This window comes from Ursus maritimus, unplaced genomic scaffold (assembly GCF_017311325.1).
Source record: "Ursus maritimus isolate PB19 unplaced genomic scaffold, ASM1731132v1 scaffold_6, whole genome shotgun sequence".
Lineage (NCBI taxonomy): Eukaryota > Metazoa > Chordata > Mammalia > Carnivora > Ursidae > Ursus > Ursus maritimus.
The window spans coordinates 12128209-12149978 of record NW_024426774.1 but is presented as its reverse complement, the minus strand read 5'-3'; positions in this window follow the sequence as shown (position 1 = coordinate 12149978).

The following is a 21770-nucleotide window of genomic DNA, read 5'->3' as shown; positions in this document are numbered from 1 at the left end:
TTTTTAATGATTAAAAAATGAAAATCATTCATTCACTTACTCAAGGCATTTATCAAATATTATCTATGTGCCAGAACTTTGCTAGATGCTGGGAATAGAAAGATAAATGAGTAGGCATGGGATTCCCTCTTCTTGGGCATGGCATTGTAAGTACAGAGCTGACTGTCCCCCATTTCCTAACGGGCACAAGTGGGTATAATAACAGTATATACCTAGCTCAATCACCATGATAACTAAGTGAGATAATGGGTGGAGGGGCTCTTACTCTGATCACCCCTTTGCCTCTGTGGAGACAGGAGTGGCCCTAGCCCAGTCCTGGAGACAAATAGGCACAGTCAGGAGAGAAAGGTCTCAGTGTTCCTGAGGCTGTCTTAGTTCCTGTGCAACCTGGAAGTTGAGATGAGAGCCAGTAGACCTGCATGGGTGACTTTGGAGTGGAGGTTAATGGTGGACATCCCAGACTGTGAGTCTGATGGAGGACATGGCAGAGATCTTCGAGGTCAGGGAGAGGAGACTGGGGGCTCAGGCAGCAAGAAGGGTCACAGAGCTCTGGCCAACCTCAAGAAAAAAAATTTTTAAGATTTTATTTGTTTATTTGAGAGAGAGCGAGAGAGATAGCATGAGAGAGAGCACAAGCGGGGACAGGAAGAGGAAGAAGCGGACTCCCTGATGAGCAGGAAACCCCACTCAGGGCTCGATCCCTGGACCCTGAATCATGACCTGAGCCGAAGGTAGACGCTTAACTGACTGAGTCATCCAGACACCCCCAACCTCAAATTTTAAATTTGCCAATTAAGAGTATTTAAAAAAAAAAAACTACCAAAAACCATTATTTGATAAGTTAAGACGTTTCCAAAAGTCAGACTGATTTTACCTCGGAATAAAGAACAGAGCTTTTAAAAAGTTGAATAAATTCTCATCAATGTAACTTTATGAACAATCTGCCACATTGCCCTTCTTTTGTCTCATTTAGCCATGGACCAATGAAAGCTGAGCAGTATGGGCCCGCCCTGGTCCCTGGGTCCATGCTTGGAAAGCACTGTTGTATATCATTTTATGATATCTGAAAGTAATGGAGACTTTTAAGACTTTAAGTAGAGGAGTAATAGTGTCAAATATACAATTTAGACAGCTCATTCAGGCCTCAATATTCAGGAGGGATTATGTAGGTGAGTGGGAGGCAGGGAGGCCAGTTAAGAGGTTCCTTTAATTGTCTAAGCGAAAGGCTTTAAGGCCCTGAGTTAAAGAAGACCATTGAGTATTTCCCTAATGAGACAGTTATTTTGACTTTTATCCCCCTTCCAACTAAAACAAACCCTACATTTTCTTTTTAAATCGCCAATAAAAAACTACGTTAGGTCATTGGTTTTCATATTTTGGGTAATTGCTAGAGACACCATGCTTAACTGAGGCCAGTATTAGGCAAGTGCTTCTATTTGATGAATTCTTCAGGACATTTCTTTGAGCCTCTGAATAATATTTAAGGGTTTCTTTACATTCAACTCTTTAAGATTAGTTCTTCAACTTTCTCTTTATTAGTTGGGAGAAAGCTAGCTCTGGCCTGTATGTGTCACTATATGTTAGACTTGTATTTAATTAACATTGACAAAATTAATGTTATTATCGTTGGTATTTTATTAGAACATGGGAATGCATTTTTCTAAACTAATTTTATCTCATCTAAACAATATGAGTTAAGAGTGAAGTATTGTCTTGAGACATGAATTTTTTCTCCTTCCTGCAAATGTGGATTTTGGTACTGAAAATTGAAATAGTCTTGAAAAATTCGTTCAAAATAACGTTTACACATGTACCTTAGTTGCTACCTTATAAATGAAGTGTAAAAACCACTCACATAGTTACTGCCTCATAAATGAAGTTGAAAAACCACTTGAATTTTACCAGTTACAAAAGAAAGTGTTTCTGGAAAACATTGAGAAGAAATGAATTATCACCATCTTTTCTCATTAGCAAAGGAAAAGTGAGGGAGAGCATTGAAGCAGATATGGTTGTTTTGTGTTTTACAATTATTCCCTTGGTAATAATTAATTTGATGGTGCTTAATGATGATTGAGAAATTAAAAATGGTTCTACATGTGCCTTTGGTTTGGTAGAATGAGATGCCTAATTCTGAAGGGATGTCTTTTGCTGCATGGATTTAATTTCAACAAACATTTGCAGAATATTTCCTATCCACTAGGCCAGAAATATTTTCTGCGGAGAGGGTGAGGACCAGAGATGAATTCAACACAGTTTCCGCTAGCAAAGAAATCATCCAGTGATAGGTCCAAGCATACAACACACCTGTCCATAATTACAAGGCAGAACTAAGTGAAGACTGTGTCTAATAATAATTGTAAATTGTGGGTTTCCTGAAGACAAAGGTTTCTTTCCATTGACAACACTTTCGAAAGACCTGTCATGAAGGGGAAGCCCAGTCATTGACAATGAGTACTGATAGATTTTAGACTGCATACTCCATGAAAATAAGGAGCAATTTTTATGCATATCTGTATTCTCAGGATCTGACACAGACAAGGCACATAGTAAATGGTCGATAAACTCTGTTAAGTTATTGAGCTCTGAATTAAGGAATGAGCAACCAAATGTTGGGGAGCACAGGGGGACTCACAATTCAAACCGACTGGGATAATTAAGGGCAATGCGGGGAGCGATTAGAACTAGATGCACTGGCGGTGGGCCTTAAAGAATACACTCAGTGCCAACTCAATGTGTGTGTGCATATTCAAAAGGGCCCTCTAAACAATGAAGGCCTAGAGAGAGATCTCAATCTCAGTCATGTGGAATTCAGCCAGGCTAGATAGAGGTCCCCAAAATTACTTCCTAAGTTTAACAGTCCGAAACTGGCTCCCTAATCAAATAGAGCCCCTCGGAGGTGGTCTCAGCCCATCTCCCCTCGGAGGTGGTCTCAGCCCATCTCCCCAGAGTTATCTCCCTTTATTCAAAAGCCCCTAGCCACCCTGCAGCTAGGCTGGTCTCCTCTCAGCCCTAGATCTGGCCATTCTTAATCCTGCCACCAGCAATGCCCGTAATGCCGTAAACGCAATTCACTGATAAACAACGGGGAGCTATAGCAGTTTCTGGATCAGATGACTGGTGTGATCTAATTTCTTTTTTAGCACACAGTACAGATAAGTTCCTGTAGCAGTTGGGATATATGTTTAGGTGCTTCAACGATGAGCAAAACAGGGGACGCCTGGGTGGCTCAGTTGTTTAAGCGGCTGACTCTTGATTTTGGCTCAGGTCCTGATCTCAGGGTCATGAGATTGAGCCTCAAGTTGGGCTCCGTGCTCAGCAGGGAGTCTGCTTGAGATTCTCTCTCTCTCTCTATCGCTGTTTCCCCTCCTATCTCTCTGTTTCAAATAAATTAAAAAAATCTTAAAAAAAAATAATGAGCAAAATAAAAAAGACTGAAGCAAAATAGTTTTATTGTTTTCTCTGACCTAAGAGTCTGAAGTGTTCGATGGCCCCAGAGGCCTGCGAAGCTCTGTTCCACAAAGTCATCCAGGCCCCCAAGCTCCTTCTATTCTTGTGTCTTTCTACCTATTGAGATATTGCCTTCATCTCTAGGGTAAAATTGACTTACTATCATTGCATTCATGTTCTTACCCATGCGGGAAGAGGAAGAAGAGGTGGAGGGCAAGTGGCGTGGTGCAGAAATTGTGCCCGCCATCACTTCCCCAGGGAGAATCTACTCACACTCGGAAATGTAGTCTTCAGCTGAGAAACCCTGTACCTGACTAGAACTTGGGCTCTAGTTCAACACTTGGTTGACTCTAGTATAGTTTCCTTCCCTTCCTCTCTGTGCTGCTATAAGCTGTATTGTCCCAACAATGACACTGACCTCCTGATACATGAATAGAGGACCAGAGCCTGACAAATGAGGCAGTGTGTGTTGGCAGTGTGTATGCATGTGTTGGGAGTATGTATGTGTGTGTTGGGAGTGTGTATGCATGTGTTGGGAGTATGTATGTGTGTGTTGGGAGTGTGTATGCATGTGTTGGGAGTATGTATGTGTGTGTTGGGAGTGTGTATGCATGTGTTGGGAGCACATATGGGCACGGCGGAGGGTCACTTTTCCTTATGTAGCTATGACATGCCCACACCAGGATAATTGCTTTACATAGACTACTGGAATCAGTTTTCCAAACAACAGTGAAGCGTAGATAGCATTATCCCCAATACAGTTGAGGATCAAGTTTCAAAAATGTTATGGTCGCAAAACTACGTAATAGAAACTGGCTTTGCCCTCAGGGGGATGTACCTCCAATCCCCCTTCACTACAGTGTTTTCTGCTTAAGGTCTGATTCTGGACTGATGGATACACTTAGGACTTTTTCCCCTTTCTGTCTATGGGAGTCAAACTTTTTTCCCTCATACTTAATAATTATCCATGCCTGCCGGGAAACCCAATCCACATATTGTCTAATTTCTCGTCCTTGACTGTCCTGAAATTGAGTATAATATGGTGTTTGTTGACCAAGCAATATCTGAGAAACTGCAGTGATTTTAGCAAATACTAGATTTCCCATTCCAGGGACCACACAACGAAAGCCAAGCCGTCTTTTCTGTTTGGCCTTTTTGGTTTTTTTCATCTCCCCCCCCCCTTTTTTTTTAAATCAACTGAGAAAACATTCTGTTTAAATTCTGGACACTCCACGAGAATTCATATTTACTTTTCATCAACATCAATGAATACCCCCCTCTTCATCGGACACTGAGGATTCTGATCTATTAAACAGGTCCCCTGATCACTCCTTCCATGGGGCCAGGATGCAATTTGCTAGCAAATTGGAATCAGAATTGGGTTTTTAAAGAGAACCTTCCCACAGTTATAAACATCCTTAATTTTTACAGCAACACATTGACTTCAAACCGGACTCCTAATTATTGCAATATTTCCTTTAAAAGCCTGCAGTGTAGATTCGGCAAGGTCCAGACATCTGCTTCAAATCCAGAAATTTCTTTCCTTTCTCAAAAAAGGTTGCTCTCCTCCAATTAGCCTCACCAGAGCAGCGGGAGCAAGTGGAGCTCTGTGGATGGGGTTTCATGTTTACTGGGCACATTCCAGCCTCACCCGCCTTTTCCCACATGGGACCATAATAACCACTTTGCCTGTTGGACCCACGACCAAATGGCTTTTGAAGTACGAAAGAGATATGTCTTGAGTCTTTTCTAAATATCCTCTTGCAAACCTTGGTTTATCATAAACAGATACAGTTTACCTAAGGCAACGCATTCTTTACCATTTCTATTTTAAGTATTGGACATAAATTGTAAGTATTGGTGAGAGAACACTTCTGTTGTTGCTGCTGAAGCCTATCTTTACACACCTGAAACCCAAAATTCTGGAGGCTGCTTAGCTGGAGTTGGTGGTTGGAGGCAGTAACTGCTATTATTCCAAACCCAAAGGGCATAGCAATGATCATTTCAACGGATACTTAAACCTGATTTCAAAGCTCCCAATAAATAGCCTTTATGTTAAATGCCAATATAGTTTAACAAATTGTTCTAACCTAAGTCAATCTTCTCCAGGGATCCTATACTAAGAACCAGAATTTTGGACTTCATAAAAATGTACGTTGAGATTGCAAGTCTATTATTTACTATAAATGACCTTGTACGAGACTTTGACTCTCCAGGCTCAGTGTAAGTCAATCTCACGTCTCATTTTTTCCCATCTGTAAAATGGGAATTATTGGGGTTTTAAGGACCGATGTGAATCATTCTCTTTCATCAATTCACCTCTAAGTTTGGAACCAACTGAGCACAGAGAGGCAGAGAACAACATATCAATCTATCTTGATGAACCCAAGGGTTTGGAGAAAGAGGCTCAGTATGGCATCCCCAGCTAGAGCTGTCCACTGGATGATTCCAAGTGTGGGTCTGGAGCTCAGAGGAGAATCTGGGCTGGAGATGAGACCCATCGTGGAAAGCATTGACTCAGTCTTGTAATCAAAATGGTGAGAGGAGAGATCACACAGAGGTTGCCCAGCCTGAAAAAAGAAAATGCAGAGATTCAGATTGACAGAGCAGAAGGACATGGACAGGGGCCTCAGTCACAGCCAGGCCAAAAGGACACACTACCTTATGGACAAGTTTGGGTTGGGAGATGCCAGTCAAAAGCAAACCCACTTCCCCTGTTCGGCCTGCTGAGGCTTTCTTTAGACCCAGGGGCGAGATCAGTAACTGCCCAGCTTAGTAGAGTGGAGGTGTGGTTTGGGGTATCCCTGCACATCTCATGCTGTGGTGGAGCTTTGCTATCAGCCCCAGCACAGCCAAAATCCCGAATAAGAACTATTCCTACCCCCGCACCGCCCGTCACCCCCCAAAATTCCAGTGCAACAACAAATCTCTTAAATTGTCTTATTTGTTTGGATTTTGTTAGGCAGGCAAATGGCATCAGTTCTGACATCAGAGTCTCCCAAGAAAAGTCTTGTTAACCATGGGTCCTGATTTTCATTTTCGAGAAGTTCCCCAGAGTTTGTGTGCATCCTTCCAAACAGAAATCAAGCTCATCCAACTGCACCGTGGGGGTTAAGTTACAGGAGGACCAGGATTTCTCTGGCCTGTCAGAGGCTGTCCCTTTAGGTAGCCTTTGCCCTGCTCAACTCTAGCGGGGGTTATTTACATTAGAGTGTATGCGATTATCACCTTATAGAGATGAAGCGAATGGCATCTCCTAATGTTGAACAGAGCACAGTCTATGCAACTGTATGCAGAAGTTTTAAACCCAACACAAGATCCTTTTCTTGCTTTCAGTAAAGCCAATCAGATACTGGGGCTCAGTCGGCATTCTACTAGGTACAGGTAGCTTTTTACTTTCGGAAGACAAACATCATTTCTCCATTCCATGGATAAGATCTGTCGGAGGGAAGAAATTAGCTGAGGTTCTTCCACCCACTGAATTTTAGCTAGAGGTAAGGAGATCTGTCTTCTTGCAGCAGCCAAGGCTGATATTTCTTAGAGGGATTGGTCAATCCCTTGCCCTTGCTAGTAAAGCTTCTTAAAGCCTTACAATTGAGTCTGGGCATGAGAATTAGCCAGCCAAGTGGCTCCCCTTCATGTTGTTAGCTTTTCCTCTTCTAGTTCTCTCTCTCTCCCACTGCCTATAGGCAATGGTAATCACTCCCCCTTCACTCAGTCTCTAGAAAAGATATAGAGGAGCTGGCATGACTCTGAGGGCTGAAGGAGAAAGAGTACACAAGAGAATCTAAAGAGGAATAGAGAGAAAAGGGCTGGTGTAGGAGAAAAACCTGAATCACCTTGTCCTGGTACTAACTGAAAGGCATCTAAATCCCAGACAGCCCTTCCCTAGCTGCCTTCACCGGGTGTGGGTTTCCCTCTGAATGCCTTCATTCTTGGAGCCCCCAGAGTATGTTGATCTCTGAAATGCATCTCAATATTTCTGGCTTCCATCTCCCTTTTACATATGTACCAGCTGACTCTAACTGTGCTTGCCATTCCCGCCTATGTCTGGGGCTCCCTGAACCACCAAGAGAGGGTGGAGGTTAAGCACAGAAAAGAGCTTTTTATCCTGTAGTCCAATTATGAATGAGTGGTCGAGGCTCCCTGGAATACCAACTACTCTTCCCAGAATTCTCCTGCTTCCTCTAAGATAGTTTGTTTCTAGACTTCAAACCAACGTGCCTTTCTTAACCCTTACTGGAGCCATGCTGGTAGTCAGCCAATCGTGTGTGGATCCACGAATGGCCATTTATCTGTCTGGGTGACCTTACACTTCCCAGTGAGGAAACACGTGAGTCTTGAGGAGTTGAGACAGGCAAGACTTGTCGTGGAGGAAGGAACTCAGCAGAGCGACTGTGGTACTCAAAACGGCCTAGAGCCTCTGGGGCAGAGGGTGTAACTAAAGGACACAGGAACTCAAGGAGCTCTTCATCTGACAGGGTAGAAAGGTATGTGAATATACAGTGACAGCAGGGTGATAAGAGTGACAGCAGGGTGATAATAGACACACAGGTCAGTTGTTCTTGTGGTCTAGGAACTAAGTTAACAAAGCCTGAGAACAAGGCTTTTAGGACAGGAAAGATTAGGGAAGGAAAGGGAAAGGCGTGCATGGGACATTTTGAAGAAAAGTCGAGAAACAAGTCAAATGTATGTAGGTAGCATGGCAGAGAAGGGTGGGAACTCGGGCTTACGGCCAGGCTGTGGAGGGCATGGCTGACCAAGTCAGGGAATGAGGAACGAAGGAAGAATGTTTCCACGGCAGTGCTTGGACCGCATGTGCGCTTTGGAAAGTTTACTCTGTAGAATGAAGATTGACTAGAAGAGGTGTGTCTGGAAGCAGGGGGGAAGCTTAGGAAGCTGTCGTGGAATTCCAGGTAATAAACGATGGTGGACCCTACTAGTAGGGTCCTACTGGTAGAGGCAGGGAGGAGGTGACAGACAGAATATTCGGAAATCAACTCCTGAGGATATTTTGATGATCTTGCAGGTGTACGGAGATGGATGATGAGGGACCCCAGGAAGAGGCTGAACAACGTCCTGGTCCTCCAAACGAGGCAAAGGGGAAGGAGGCGCAACTGTGGAGAGGGGAGCATGAGCTTGGTCCCCACCCCTCCCCAGCACCCCCTCCTCAGACCCTAAGGTGGGGGCTCTGGAGAGGCTCTGCTGGGGGAAGCAAGAAGCTCCTGACCATGGCAGGGCTTCACTGTAGAGGAGACTTCCATCCTTGGAAACAATGTTCTAGATGTGGCTTTTAAGACGTTCCAAAACCCTGTAAAAAGAAGAGGGGAGAACTCTGAAAATTCAAATAAATGTATCTAAACAGTGCTACTAACAACAGTATTTAAATAAAGGAAAATAATATCTAGTGATAGCTTAAATGTCTAAACAGTTCATTTGTTTATCTAGTGCCACTACCACCACTAATAATAATCATAATATCTAATAATAGTTTTTTCCTTCTGCACCTTTTTGCTCCTTCCCCAGGACCAGGTACAAATGGAGTGTTGGGATCATTCCAATGGTTCTTCCCACTGCTTTCCGGTCTCATAGGTCTCCCCTTTAGATTATGGTTGTCTCGAAACTTTTATGAAAATATACATTTGTCGGGGCGCCTGGGTGGCTCAGTTGGTTAAGCATCTGCCTTTGGTTCAGGTCATGATCCCAGCATCCTGGGATCGAGTACCTCATTGGGCTCCTTGCTCAGTGGAGAGCCTATTTCTCCTTCTCCCTCTGCCCCTCCCCCCTGCTCATGCTCTCTCTATCTCAAATAAATAAAATCTTTTAAAAATTTTTAATAAAATCTAAAATATATATATATGTTTCTCAAAATACAAAAAAAACTCTATAATCATGTGCTTCCCCAAATATGTGTATATTCCTCTTTGTTTGTTTGTTTGTTTGTATAAGCAGTTTCCGCACCCAGTGTGGAGACCAACACAGGGCTTGAACTCACGACCCTGAGATCAAGACCTGAGTTGAGATTAAGAGTCAGATACTTAACCGAATGAGTCACCCAGGCGCCCTGTTGTATATTCATTTTTTAAATAAGTAATATTCATGCCTATCTTGTTAACTTGCTGTATAATTAGTTGTATGTATTATAAGTTATGTATCAAAAAAACCCCAAAAGATGGGGGGGGGGAGATGTTCTAGTATTTTCCCGTATTCCTAAAGACTATTTTGTGCAATCTGTGTGTGTCCATACTGCACCGGACCAAAAATAAATCTTCATCTAGTTAATTTGCCTAACAGAATTCAATTCGGAAATTATATTTACGTGAGGTGGATATTCCTTTCTTACCGTGAAGTGATTAAAACAGGAGAAGATTGAAGCAGGGGTGAGGACATGGGGGACATATTGTCTAGAGGCTGTCCTGCTCCTGCTGCTCTCAGAGTGAGGGACTGTTTCACTCTGGAAGGACAGGGAAACATGGACCTGTGAGGGGGGCATGGCCTTCTGGAATTCAGAGGCCTCCTTGGTACCCAGGGAGTGGGGCCGAGAGAGCCAGCCCCAGCTTACTCTGTCCCTTTGAGAAGAAAGGATAGACTTCCTACCCCACATTATTCCACCTTCACACCTAAAAGGCCGCCCTGTGATGCTCCCGGGTGGCTCAGTGGGTTAAGCCTCGGACTCTTGATTTCAGCCTCAGTCATGATCTCAGGGTTGTGAGATTTGAGCCCTGCTTGGGCTCCGTGCTCAGCGTGGAGTCCGCTTGAGAGTCTCTCTCTCTCTCTCTCCCTCTGCCCCTCCCCCAACACATGAGCTTTCTCTCTCTCCCCCCTTAAACAAACAAACAAACAAACAAACAAATAAATTCTGTTAAAAAAGAAAACGATCTCCTTGCAAGTGAAGGTGTCAGCTAAATCGGCAGTTTCCCACTTGGAAGTTAAAAATGCAAGCATCTCTGTTTCTTCATCAGGAAAACTTTATACTCTTGGATTTAGGGGAAACCAGAACATGTGTGATTTCCATTCTCTCTTCTCTGAGTCCCAGTTCACGTATTAAAATGGAGACATTTGTGCCACAGCCTGAGTACATTCCTGTGCGTCAAGACAGCCCCGGTTTAAATCCTGCTCTGGGACTATCTAGGTTACCTTCAGAAAATAGCTTAATTCTTTGACGCATTTCTAAAAATAGATAATTACTGCACTCTTAATAGAGTTTGGTGGGGATTAGATGCGAGAACAAACACAGTGTCTAATGCAGCTCTCTGACATACAGTAGGCATGCAGGAAACAACACCAGGAGCCACCCCAAGCCCTAAGTGGCTTCCCTGTGCCACACAGGCCGCCTCCAGAAAAGTGAGCGTTGCATCCTTCAGTAAATGTGTAACTATGAACCTTGGTGAACGTAATGATGTGTCTCATGCAGAAGGGTTGGAGAAGGAGCCTGAGTTAAAAAGCCCACATTGCTTGAAGTCTGGCATGGCCAGGAGTTTGAGGGGAACACATCCATGCTGAGGGGCAGTTGGGAAACACGTAGAGAGGGTTGTCCCGGAGTCACCGCAGGGCGACGTCTTTTCAGCTCTCACGCCTGGTAGTCTGTTGATAACAGTGATGTTTTATCAGTGTGGGCTCAGTTTTTCCTTTGGTTAAACTTCCCCTTTACCACATGGAGCGAAGCCATTGTCCTCAGAAGGAAGAGTTATGTGGTGGGGAAACCACTTCTTCAGGGGAGTTGATTGTGGCCAACTTATTCCTGGGCCCAAAGCAAAGCCAGAGGGTTCCTCTGAAGAAAGAAATAGTTCTCATGAATCATGAATCATGTTTTCAGCGTGTGAAGGGCAGTTGGCTGAGGGAAGATGTCTGTTCCTTTCCCTACAGGATGCCAAAGCTCATAACTCTTTCTGAGGCCATGGGGTCTGCTGTCCCGTGGGACCATTCAGAAGCAGAGCGATCAGTGGGGCCTCAGCCTGTGGTTTGTGGCCTCTGTTGGGAGTATCTACAGTTTGGATCAGCTCAAAGACCAGACTAATAAACCTCAGGGACCAGTGGGCCCTGACCCACCAATTTCATTAACCAACTCAGAGCGTCGGGCAGTAGGGTGAAAGTCCTCATCTTTCTAATGCCTTCTCATGCTCTGTGCACTTAGAGAAAAATCCTTGTTCCATTTTGATGACGTTTTCCCAAGGCCTGTGGTCTAAATGTTGTTCTGTATGAACGTGGATACCTTCTACCGTATAGGGCTGACCCAAGGCAGAGACTGCTGGTTTGAAGCTCTGAGGGTAAGAGTGTGTTTAGGGCATCTAGCACATCACTGGTCCCCAAAAAATGGGACACAATTTATCTTAGTGGTTGAGAGTATAATCTTATGATTCAAACAGACCAAGATTCAGTTTCTGGTCCCATCATGTATGGAAGATATTTTGACAAGATACTCACTTCTCTGCCTCCAGATTTCTTTTTTTATAAAGTAGAAGTAATATTAGGATCTAGCTAGCTTATAAAATTATAATGAGCATTTCATGAAATAAATTCTTGAGAAACAACACAATTTTTGGCACATGAGACTCAAGAAGTATTGGTTTGATGTAAACCTTGAGCCCCACACCTGGGAGCAAAGCTCAGCCTTACACCTGCTGATAAACTGAATTGTGTCCATAGGACAGAATCCAAACTTGGAGGACACCCCAAGCCAGGTTTGTCGATGAAGAAATACGGGTTTTGTCCAGCCTATGTAAGACTCTAGGAAACCCAATGACCACCACTTTATCCAATGAACTGAAGAGTTTATTCAAGTATTCCATCCTTTCCTCAGAAAGTATTCTCCAACTTCCTGAGCCCAGCGTCTCTCAGCTGGGACTCATAGTCCCTGAACTTCTCTCCTTCAGAGAACTTTCTTTGTCACAATCACATCTTTATGTTTGCAATGTTTGACTATCGACCAGCCCACTCTTCCCGGGCTCTGAGCTCATGCGTGCAGGGACCAAAGGTTATCCAGACTTATCCCCTCAGCACAGAACCAGAAAATAAGAGCTCCATTGTTGGAGCAATGTTGAGACACTGAAGTTCTCATCACCAATTATACCATGTGGAAGAGTTTTTCCCCACGACATCACCAAGCAATGCTCAGGACACCAGCTGAGTGTCCCACATATTCAACACAGTTTTGACACTATCTACCTGGAGATAGCGTCTGATCCCACGGGTTAAGGGCTCAGCCCTATAAGACTGCTTCCCCATGCCACCCCCCCACCCACTTCAGATACCAGTCCCAAGCATGGATTACCACCTGTGCTTCTAACCAACTGGCTATAGATTAGAGGTTCCCATGACCTTCTTTTTGAGTTTGATTAATTTGGTAGAGTGGCTCACAAAACTCAGAGAAAAGTTTTACCTGCCAGATTACCAGTTTATTATAAAAGGATATAACTCAGAAACAGCCAGATGGAAGAAAGGCACAGGGCCAGTTATGTGGAAGGGTTCAGAGTTCCATGCCTTCTCTGAGCACCTCACTCTCTCTATATCTCCACGTGTTCACCAAACCAGAAGCTCTCTGAAGCCCGTCCTTTCAAGGTTTTGTGAAAGCTTCATTACATAGACATGATTGATTAAATCCTTGGCCATCATTGATTTAACTCAATCTCCACTCCCTCCCTTCTCCCCAGAGGTCAGGGGGTGGGGCTGAAATTTCCAACCCTCTATTCAAGGTTGGTTTCCCTGGCAACTGGCTCCCATCCTTACTGCTTTCCAAAAGTCACCTCATTAACATAAGCCCTGTTGTTCTGGAAAGGAACTTGTTATAAATAATGAGACACCCATTTCACCTTTGTGCCTCTGAGGCTCTCAGGAACTGAGGACAAGAGACCAAATTTTTATTATAACAAAGAGGCTCCCATTGCTCCAGAAATTCCAAAAGTCTTGGGAACTGTGAGCCTGGAACGGTGGACAAAGACCAAATATTTATTTCTTATAAATCACAATATTGCAGACATCATCATTTCTGAACACCTCCACTATGAACTATTTCCTAACAATTCACTCCTTAGACCTATAGATTAGTCTTCCTTGAAGAATGAGCCACCTCTTTCCTTCCTGACATTCAAAAGGCATTTTATTTTTAATTCCCACCTGTCATTTCTGCCCTTCCCCTTTGTGGAATAAACAACTAAGACTCTAGGCAAATCAGACAATGGTTTGGGTGTGTTATTCCCGGAGTGCCCCATCCTTTCCCGCCCAATGGTCTTCACTCTTGCTCTTTCCCCTGCCTGAACTGCTTCCCAAGACCCCACATCCACCTGCCCGATTAACATCAATCCATCAGGTTGAGCTCAAGTATCCCTTTTTCCCATGAAATTGTCCATGACTGTCACCGAAGGGATATCCTTGGATCTCTCATAGCATATTCTGTGCCTCGTTCTTTTACTTAACATTCTAGATATATTAGAGTTACTTGGACCTATAGTTGCAGAATATATTGACCATATGCTTTGATTTATTCTCCTTCAACTAAAATACTAACAAAGGAAAAAAACTAGTATACACCCACAATGACAAAGAGAACAAGAAAGGAAATATTAAGCAGATACTAGATTTCATCAAGGTTTTTAGATAAAAACAGAAAGAAAAGGTACACAGAACAGGAGGAGCACCTCCCTGTCTGTTCTTTTAGGGGCGCTAATCCCATTTACCAGGGTTCCACCTTGTGACCTAATTACTTCCCAAAGTCCCCACATCCAAATACCGTCACATCAGGGATCAGGGCTTTGCCCTATGGATTTGGGGGACACAAACATTGGCCCACCACACATGACATTCTTGGGATATTAAAAGTAACGTTAATAGACATTTAATACATTTGCTATTGCCTGGCAATGATCGAAGAGAATTGAAAAACTGGACTGGTGAAAACCCAGTACAATTATTAAGACCAGATTTTTAAAAAATGTACAAGGGAATATTATCACAGTGCATTACTTGGGCCTATAACAAGTGATATTTAGTTAATCATAACAGTGTAAAAAATCATTTCTGATTTTGCTAAAATGTTAATACTACTCTAACGGCAGGGTAGAGAGGGTTTGGCAAACTTTTTCTGTAAAGGGTAAGATAGTAAACACTATGGGTTTTGCAGGCTACATACTAACTCTTTAGCATATTTCTGTTTATAACTCTTTAAAAAGGTAAAAACCATTGTTATCTCAGAGACAAGCTGCTGGCTGGATTTGGCCCATAAGGGGTAGCATGCAGACCACCGTCCCCTGGAATAGAGGGAGGGAAGGGGATGTATGTGGAGTGGTGACAGTGGGAAGGGAAGGTATAGGTGACAAATCCTCACCTGCTAGTGGGGACATGTTAATCGATAATGTTTAAATGTGTTCCTCAGGAAAAATCAGTATAAGTGTATTATTTAAGACAAGACAAGTTGCTATATCCAAAGAGAAAACAATGAGAAGACTTGTCAGGGTTGTCTCTGAGGCTTGAGACCAGGGTGAGGGAAGAGAGGGTTGCTTTATTTATTTCATGATCATAAATATGTTAGCACCCGTTGATTTTTATTAAACTGTGTGTGCACCAATTTCAAGTAAAACTAATTAAAGTAACAGGAAGAATTGGTTCTGGTCTGGTTTGTGCAATGGTTGCCTCTAGAGCCCCATCCCATCTTCCCAGTGTGGACCAGCAACGTGGTTTCATGCTCATCTGAGAATTCTGGTTTGTCTCAACCAATACTGGTACCTCTGACTCCTTCAAGAGCCGAGATCAGGATGGCATTGGATCACAGGATGGCCTTGTCCTGACAGTAGATACAGGGCCACTGTTGTGCATCTTAGCTGGCTCCATGGAAGTTTTATGGTTTGAGGAGAGGCTTTCTCACTCTCCTGCGGGTATAGACAAGACAGTGAGTAGCCCCCTTTACCACTGGCAACCATTGTGAGCCAACGGCTTCACATTGGAAGAGAGGCTATGGTTGGTAGAAGAGAGAGCTGAGTCTTTGGTGACATATCGAAGCAGCTGAATAAACCAGACTTGGTCCCTACCCAGCTCTTATGTAACCTCCTCCAGACTTCAAGTGCCTTGAGGTCTTAGCCGTAAGTGACCTCTGCATTCCTAGCAGAGAATCCTGTTCTGTTGCATTGTTAAGTAAATGCATGACTATACCTACAGGAACAAAATGGAGAAATGGTAACAAGAATTCAGAAGAACAGAGGGGTGCCAGTTTAAGCCAGAGCACCACCCCTCCACCCTCACCAGAGGACACATTGGAGGGCTGACTCTCTACACAGCTGTTTCCACCTGTTGTCTCTACCAATCCCCAGCTCCAGGTTGGAAGACTTGACCTCTCTCCTTTAGTCCCCAAACCCACCTTACCCCATGACACAGGCTGAGCAGCCCCAAGTGAATATCAGAAGTCACTTGTCCCTTTTCTGGTCTATAAACTCTATTTTTTACTGGAAATAGTTTAGGACCAAAAGAAACATTGGAATAAAAAGCTTAGTCCAATCAAGAGTTATCCTTCATAATAGGCATTTTTGTTCCATTCCTGCTGCTGTTTGCCCTATGGGAGACTTCAACTCATTTCCTCTTCATGCCCAGGCTTACTTTCCTGTCCTGAACGAGGCTCTTCCCAAACTCAGTGGGCTGCCACCTGAGTCTCTCTTCTTTAGACCTTGGCTATGTGAACACCTGGCCCCTGACAGAAGTCACTCGAAATGGCATTTCTATTCAAAAGAGTGACTTTTTATTTGGACTTTTCAATACTGGGCAAACTTTCAGGTAAAAGGACAGGATTGTTCTCAGTCTGTCCGTTATGCTGACCTGGAGGTAGAAACCGAATTATTCTAGGGCAGGGCTTTAAGTGAGAAGTCGGTGGGAGGAAGTCCTAGGAAGTCCAGGGCTCACATCGGAGCTCATAGCCCAGAAGCCGAGAAAGCTCTGAGTTCAGATGAGGGCCAGCTGTCTCCCCGGAGAAATGATTCACTGTTCAGTGACTGCACAGCTCTCCAAGGAGCATTTGTTATGAAGAAATCCAGTCTGATATGGGCTGGACATATAGCTGGAACATGGGTGGATAAAGAGATGAATGGACACATTCTAATTTTGCTTTGGAAATGTTCCTACCATTGATTCATTTTCCAAAGATTGCATTGTGGTAAAGTTTTGTGGTCTATTCCTGTTTGTCTCCAAGGTGAGCATGAGGCATTATAATAACATCGTTCTGCCTGCATGCTTGGTGTTATGGACTGAATTGTGTCTCCCTCCAAATTCATATGTTGAATCCCTAACACACATTGTGACTGTATTTGGAAATAGGGCTTTTAGGAGGTAATTAAGACTAAACAAGGTCATAAGAGTGGGGCCCTAATCCAATAGGATTGGTGTCCCTAGAAGAAGAGGTTGAGTGCACACCAAGGAAAGGCCATGTGAGGACACAGCAAGAATGAGACAGACATCACTGGAAACCAACCCTGTTGACACCTTGATCTTGGACATCCAGCCTCCAGGACTGTGGTAGGTTGTTGTGGCAGCCCTAGCTCACTAATACATGGGAGCTCATCAATTACAAAGTTGATTCCTGTACAGCATTTCCATCTGTTCCTTACAACAGACCTGAAAGAAGGATATCATCATGGTTCTAATCCCAATTTTATCAATGAGATGGCTAAGCTTGAAAGATCAATGCAGATTCTGATGGTCAAAGCAGACCTCTTCTAGAAGATGATAGTGATTGAACAATGCTCGAAGGTCCTCCTTTATCCCCGCTCCACCTGCAAGTGGCTTCACCGTTGGCTTAGCCCAGTACCGGGGTGTCTCACATGACGGCTGCTCATTGAGGTGAAGATGCCGTGACTCTGCGAGGCCTCTGAGAAAGTGCAAGCATCTTACCTAACTGGCAGAAGCACAAGTGCACTCTGCTCCCTCAAACAGACAGGTCTGCGTTCATTTCTCTGCACACTCGAGACAAGCTGAGCTCATCTTAAAAGCAGAGGCTAGGGCTGTTACTGCCAGTGAAGGGGACCTAGGAAAAAGATATTGGAGGGAGAACTTAAGAATGGTTCAGGTAGGACTCTGGGGAAGAAGATAGAGAGGGCGCCAGACTCAGCCATGGGTCCCAGCGGGAGAGGATGTGCTCCTGATGTCCTTTAGCACAAAGTACAAGAACCGATCCTCCGTAAGTACGTAAATGAGAACAATGCTTGGAATGCACCAAAGCCTGTACAGAGTAGGGCTTCAATCATTATTGATTGGAAATGACTGGTCTCTAAAGTGGGCCCCAGAAAAGCCTGAGGCCTTTACAACTAAGACCTTTCAGGCGTAGATTTGTGGTCTTTTGCTGTTTTTGCTTTGTTTTATTTGCATTTTTCTAAACAGCAACATATAAAGAAAGCACTTTCCTATACCTCATTTCCTATATTTCATTTGAACCTCACAACAATCTTGTAGCATATGTGTGATTAACTCTATTTACAGGTAAGGAAAGGGACTTCCAAGGCACTAAACTAATTCCTCAGCTTCCCAGGGTCTGTTAGAAGTAGCATCAGATTTTGAACCCTGGACCCTGACTCCTTTTCAGTGCCAGGCTCCCTCCTTTCTTTATGTGGAAATCCCTTCTGGATGAAAGTAACTCTGGAAGGTGAATGTTCCCATGCTTCTTCTCTTACAACATGACAAAATACAGTTCCTTTCTGCTGTCCCAGCGGCCTTGGAGTCAGGGTCACCATGGGCTGGGGCTAGGAGCTGAACCCAATGCAGCCAGGATCTGCAGCTGTTCATGGCTGGCATCTGACCTGACTGGTCATAGTTCACACCCTGGGTACTCAGGGCTAAGGGATTGCATCCATCTCTTCAGGCTGGGGAAGCAAGTGGAGACCCAGGCAGGAGGAGGAAGGGCTCTGCCTTCCTAGGCCAGTGGGAAGGATGTGGCCTGACTGGGGTCCTCAACATGGTGTTCCCGGTCTTTATGCCCCAGCTGCCTCAGCTCTCCACCACCATCCCACACTCTCCTTTTTTGCCACACTAAGCTGAACACATTATGAGTGATTTACACCACAGCCCTGGAGACCGGAAGTGTGGCATGACACTCATTGACTAAAGTCAAGGTGTATTCCTTCTACCGAGTCCCTTCTGCCACGTAAAGATAACATATTCACAGGTTTTGGAGATCAGGACATGGTCATCTTTGGGGAAAAGATTATTCAGCCCATCACGAAGGGTCAGAGGTCAATGTGATATATAATCCGGAGCTCAGAAGAGAATATAGGTCAGAGATATGCTCTGGAAGTTGTGGATTTTGACAAAACAACAGAAGCCATGTGGGTAAGCAAGACATTCTAGAAGGAGAATGTAGAGTAAGGAAGGAAAAGAAATGCCCACTAAGCACTGTGGTCCTCTAAAGCCACAGAAGCACATAAAGGAAGAGGGGCCAGCCAGGTGGGCAGGGTCGTTGAGCTGGGTTTCTAGTTCTCAGACTTCTCAGGGGCTGCTTTCTACTCATGGCCCTGACATCCCCGTGGCTAGGCTCCTGGCTCCTCCTACTGCTGAAAGAGAGCTCTGCCAGGGACCCCACCGCAATTCTGCCTGGCTTGTCATTCTCCCCAGTCTAGACTTCCCAGCCCATCTCCTGCCTTAGCTTGTCTTTCTCCCTAGTCTAGACTTCTGTCTAGACTGCCAGGCCCAGCCATAGGACAACAAGCTTAAACATACCTCCTGTTCTGAACCTCTAGGTTCTTCAGCCCCTGCGTGAGTGCTGAGCTGCCCCAGCTGAGATTTTCCAGATTTTCTACTGGTTTTAGAATCCTAGGTCTCACATTAACACTGAAGTCTTTAGAAAAACAGTCATGAACCTGGGGACACCTGGGACTACCCTGTCAGCCCTGGAAATACCAGAATTTAAAGTAAGGGCCTCTTAGGGTTTTAGAGATGCAAGGTTATCAAAGAAAATCCTGCTTCTCACTGTGGGGAGTAATGCTGGGAAACCTCTTGCCCAAGAGGTGACCCCCGTCAGAAAATGTCAATAATTTCAAGAGTTGTAGATACCTCCCCAGATGATAGGCTGCTGAGGATCCATGAGGCAATATTTGCAGATTAGGGATAGTCCTCATCTTTAAGAGGAAGCCTGGTCAGCAAACTGCTTGTTCATCCATGGGCAAGGAGATCAGTACAGAAACTGAGAGTAAGCTTCTAGAAGATTGTACAATAATTGCTATGGTCATGATATCAAAGTACATGATCATTTTCCCAATAATGCATTCTTACTGCATTTTATCCAAGTATCAGTTCACAACAGAGGTTTGAAAAATCTGGTCCTTCCTCACGGATGGTTTGAGAAGCACAGGTCAAGAGAGCTACAAGGTCCACCCCTCAGTTTTCTGTCTTGGAAGTCCCTTCTGTGTCAGAGGGAACACAAAAGTCATTTGTCCTCTGTGTCCAAGGATGGGGAGGGGTAGGAAGAGTCAAACAAGGATTCTGCTAGCTTTATAATCCAAGCCCTACAGTTCACTTGGTTGAAGTCCGGCTTCGGATTCATGGCAAATGGTAGCCTTCACTGCTCACTACGAGCCTTTTTTTTTTTTTCCCTAGCAGGGAGGAGAAGGTAAATGCACCCTTCCGTAGAGTGGGAAGGAGGGACCAGTCATTGTTACTACTATTTATTGAGTGGCAGGGCCAGAATTTGAATCCTTCCTGTCTGTGGGTCTTTACACACGTCACCCCTGAAGGCAAGCCTTCCTCAACTATCTCCTGTCAGTGCAATGACGTTTGTACTTCTTTTAAGTGAAGCTCGTGTATTCCTCCAGGTGCCTCTCCTGCTTCTCCCCCTCCACGCATTCAAGTTCTTTATTGCTCCCTGTGCTTCTCCTGCATAGCAATGATAACAGAGCTAACTGTTCAATTAGTTGTTTAATTTCCATCTTTCCTAAATTTTTGAGATTCCCAGGGGCAAAGACCTAACCTACACTCTTCACTCTTATGTCCTCATCGCCTAGCACAGTACACAGTAGGTTTAATTTCCATCTTTCCTAAATTTTTGAGATTCCCAGGGGCAAAGACCTAACCTACACTCTTCACTCTTATGTCCTCATCGCCTAGCACAGTACACAGTAGGTTTTCAACACACAGTACACAGTAGGTTTTCAACACACAGCAGAGGAATGGGTGATTAAATAAATGGCTGGCTGGCTGGCTGGCTGGACAGACAGACGGACTGATGGACAGATTTATAACAGCTTCTTTCCTATAACTGGAAAAATGGTCTATTCTTCCACTTTTCTGTCTCCGTCACCCATTAATCCTGGCTTTGCCAGCACTGAAAGAAAATAGTCAACAGGTGAACGATGCTAATTCCCTGTGAGCAGAGCCTTACCTAACCCCTTATACGGTGCTAACACGGGAAACCTCAGATGGGTCCCCCACCCCTTCCCCTGTGCTTTCCCCACTGGAGTGGTTCCTGGGGGGTGAGCATCAGTCATAATCATCTGCTATCATAAAGTAAATTTGCAAACCTTTGTAATGTACCATTCCAACTTCCTTTGAAAAACATATACCCAGATAGTCTTTAAATCCTGAACAATGTTTTGTTTCATTCTGCAGATATTTAAGAACTGTGCNAATTGTTAATAATAGAAGGAAGAGAGTGGCCTCTTGTGTAAACCCCGGAGCCCTGTGCTTGTGCGTGCATGCATTTACCGCCATTAATGATAATACGAGTGAGGTGCATAATGGGTGTTCCTGTAAACCTATCCAGAGGATAATATAGCCCTTAATTTAAAATAGCTGATAAAGTGTGAATAAAGGCCTCTCGTCTTTACCACTTCTCATTTCTATTAAGGAAGGAATCACATAACATTTTAGGGCTCTAAACAAATTAACTGTGTATATGGATTTTGAGGGCATATGCTTTGTGCGTAATAGGTGATTCCTGAATCTACATTCAGAAGAGGCTGGAAGCTCAGGGGCTTGGAACTCTGACCATGACTGAACTTCAAGGTGCTGGCTCTGATTGGAGGGCGCTGTCTGCTTTCCTCTTGGCAAGGGAGAGGAGTGGCTAAGTCAGCTGGAGGACGGAAGGGCTGAGGACTAAGGCAAACAAGAGCTAGAGAAAAGAGATTAAATCCTTTGAAAGACTTTAAGTGTCTATCTCATTGCCTTAAAAACCTGGCCGCACGCGGGGCAACCCTGAAACATGCTCAGAGAGGTGACTCTGCAGTCTAGCATGCTTCTCAGAGATCCTTGGTATAAAAGTCTGAGTATGTTTAGGAAGCAGAAAGGAGCAAAAAGGGAGAACAAAGAGATTTTGATTTAAGCTAAACATCTAAAGAATATACATTCCACAAGCTATATCATTT